This window comes from Zingiber officinale, chromosome 7A (assembly GCF_018446385.1).
Source record: "Zingiber officinale cultivar Zhangliang chromosome 7A, Zo_v1.1, whole genome shotgun sequence".
Lineage (NCBI taxonomy): Eukaryota > Viridiplantae > Streptophyta > Magnoliopsida > Zingiberales > Zingiberaceae > Zingiber > Zingiber officinale.
Genome location: NC_055998.1, coordinates 93,919,345 through 93,922,950, shown reverse-complemented (window position 1 = coordinate 93,922,950; position 3,606 = coordinate 93,919,345). Strand labels below are relative to the sequence as shown.

Below are 3,606 nucleotides of genomic sequence, written 5' to 3'. Positions count from 1 at the left end.
TATCATACACATGGACATATCATGGAACATAACATAATCATATCTAACCATGGCATATCATAAATCATCATAAGGTATATGCAATATGATTTTGAAAAACATGTATCCGAAAAACATGTGTATGTCTCATGATCTTTAAAACCATTTCTTCTTACATATATACTTGAACATAATCTCAACTTAAAGGGGATCCCGGCTATGTACCACTTACATATTGCACGCAACCTATGTAAGTCCAAGGTAGCAAGTCTTAAATCCTACAAGGCAAACATACTAGGCCCGAGTCTTACTCCATCGACCAAGGGGCACTTAGGAGCCCATCCCTAACGAGGCCCGAGTCTTATTCCATCGACCCCGGAGCGCTTATGGAGCCCACCCTTGGTACAAGCCATATAAAGTAAAGTACATGTCATACTTATACATATCATACATCATAAAAGCATGCATCACTTAGGCACACATCATATCATAAAAGTATGCATCACTTAGGCATACATCATATCATAAAGGTATGCATCACTTAGGCATACATCATGTCATAAAAGTATGCATCACTTAGGCATACATCATGTCATAAAGGTATGCATCACTTAGGCATACATCATACCATAAAAGTATGCATCACTTAGGCATACATCATAAAAACATGCATATCTTAAGCATAAAGCATATCATCAAGCATGCATAACTTAACCACATAGCATATCATGAAAGCATGCATATTTTAAGCACTAAACATAGCATCAAAGCATGCATAATTTAACCACATAGCATATCATGAAAGCATGCATATTTTAAGCTCTAAACATAGCATCAAAGCATGCATAATTTAACCACATCTCATAACATAAGCATGCATATTTTTAGCTCGTATCATATCATCAAAGCATGTAAAATTTACCCACATATCATAACATAAAACATGCATATTTTGAACTCATAACACATCGTAGAAATTTCTCATCTTGTATAGCTCACAAGCATATATGTCTAAGCATAAAAGTGTATCATGTGCTCATTCAGTCATAAGGAACAATGTAACATGATTAATTTGGGTACTAAGCTTCCTAAACCCTTAGGTTCTTATCTTGGCCGAAACCCTCTTAGGTGCCAATTTAGGTTTTAAACAACATCCAAGCATGTAGAACCTAATTCATCCACATATCATTTTCATAGGAAGTATTATAAACAAGATTTACTTGGACTCTAAGTTCTCCAAGTCCTTAAACCTCATTTGGCCGAACCTTAACAAGTGTGAAACAAGGTTCTAAATGACATAAAGCATGAGAACCTTAACCATATTTGTAAAATACGGTACCCAAATAGTATTTAAATAATAAGGTTATTGGACAAATAATCTTATTGGATTTTTCAGGAATTTTTAGAAATTTTCTGGGATTTAATCGGAGCTTGTATGACGTATTTTAAGGGAATCAATTATTAGGTTACGGGAAAGCCTCTTTAGGGTCCCAATTAAGTGGGAGTTGATTAGTTTTATTAAGCTTAATAAACCTAAGTATTAAACATAACCCTAGGTTTATTCTCCCACCCATCTCCGCCGACCTCTCTCCTTCCCAAGCCTCCCGATTTCCCCCTCCCGATCTCCTCCTTCTCCTCACATTTCGCCCGAGATCTCCTCCCTTTTCCTCGCGATTCCTCCCCTAACTCGCAACGCCGACCATGTGCTGCTTCGATTCACCGATCGTCGGACATCCATGAGCAGCCAATGCTGGCCACCGATTCTTGAGCCCTAGCTCCCGATTGCTGCTGCTTCATCGATGAGCCACAGCCGCCGAGCCACCAGCACCGAGTCTCCTTCCCTCCCGAGCTGCACATCACCGGCCGCCTACCTTCTTCCCTTGTCCTCGCACGAACACCTCTCACTGATGCTGATTCTTGAGAGCATCCGAGTGCCACCCGGGTGCTGCTTCTCGAAGCAACGCCGTCGTCTCCCTCTCGAGGGTGTTCTTCCTCTTCGAGCCGAGCCCTAGAGGCCGTTTCTCCTCTCCTCATCACCAGATTTGGATCAAGGAGGTCCAACGACGTTTTCTCACCAAATTATGGAGTATTCAAGTTCATCCTCCGACCGTCCATCTTGTTCCAACACCAGTACGGGATCCTATGCCCTAGCAACGATCTCTAGACGATCACTTTGGAGGTAACCACTCACTATTAGTAGATGATTAAGAGCATATCTATGGTTGGCTTGATGATTTAGAGTTTTGGTTTGGGTGACAGCAGCTCTACTTAGCATCGGTTGTTATTTTCCAGCAGCGACATTCTTCAGTCGCGAATCATCAGTTGGGGCATCCGGATTTGGAGGTAAGGTTGTTGAGTCTAAGTTTTAAATTGGATTACACGATTCCTTATAGATTCTGATATCAGATTGTATAGGTTTGGAATTTATGGATTAAGTGAGGCAGATAAATTATGTAAGATTGGTTTTGGATGTTTAGTAGAGATGATAAAAATGGATAACATTAGTTGAGATTGTGTTTGGGTTATCATATTAGTGGTTCATTATGCTGGTAGTTGATACAATGGAGTGAATGATGAGCTAATGGATTTTAGAATGGTAAATGGAATTAGCAAAGTAGGTTATTGTAGTTTGATTTTGATATTAGAGAGATGGATTTGTTATTGGATTAAAGGATGTGTTGATTTGAGGGATTAGTCAGAGATCGGATTTGATTGGAGTGGACCTATTGGGTTAGAGATTTTATTTAGCTATTTAATTCATATGAATTTAGCTAAGTAAAATATAAACATATTGATTGCTGCAGGATTTGGATTCGGGATGAGCGTCTCGATACGGGATTACTTGGCACGATCTATATTTAAGGCGGGTACTTCTTGCTTTATCTCTTTAGCACATTGATCTTAGTGCATGAGCTATATGTTTAGTTGGCTACTATGTTTATCTTGACTCCACTCTTATTTTTCCTGCGCTTGATACTTCCACTCAATTTTTGAGCTACTCGTTTCTGTATCTATACAGTCTCTCGTTGCTATTCATGATATTTAGCAGATACGATAGTACTAGGTATTGGATACCAGATACCAGACATTAGATAGTAGGTATTGGATATATGGACACCTGATACCATGTTTACCGCTTGATTTCGCTTATTTACACACCTTCACGAGTACGCCGGCTTCGTATAGCGTATACATTTATATATATACGACGATCATCGTGTCATCATGCACGACAAATTTGGCTCCCTTGTGGTTGAGACGGTCGTTGGCCCGAGCCGCACGCTCGGCCGCTCATGGGTAGTATGCCGCTTGTCCTGTCGTGTCACACTCGGCCACTCGTGGGTAGTGGCGGCAGCAGAGCAGGGACCCCCGTCGCAGATGTAGCTATTCAGCTACTATGCACCTGTCCATCCGGTCACTCGAGAGTAGTGGCGGCCTTTGGGTGGTACAGTTTGTCATCGATCCGGCCTCTCGACCATACAGGGGTCGTGGTGCAGAGAGGTGGGCGGGGTGACCATCCGTACATACGCTGTTGTTATTATATCTGCTGGTTGTTTACTTATGCTGTTGTTGCTTATCTATGTTGCTGTTATTAGATTATGCTGCTGTCGTTTATTTATGCTGTTA

General features: G+C 41.0%; 1 long non-coding RNA gene across 1 annotated transcript; it reads left to right on the top strand.

Moving 5' to 3' along the window:
- The first annotated feature begins 1,533 nt into the window (after window positions 1–1,533).
- LOC122000267 lies at window positions 1,534–2,833 on the top strand. The gene is made up of 3 exons (XR_006117052.1): window positions 1,534–2,158; window positions 2,242–2,322; window positions 2,784–2,833. It is a non-coding gene; the product is annotated as an uncharacterized LOC122000267 (long non-coding RNA).
- The last annotated feature ends 773 nt before the right edge of the window (window positions 2,834–3,606 follow it).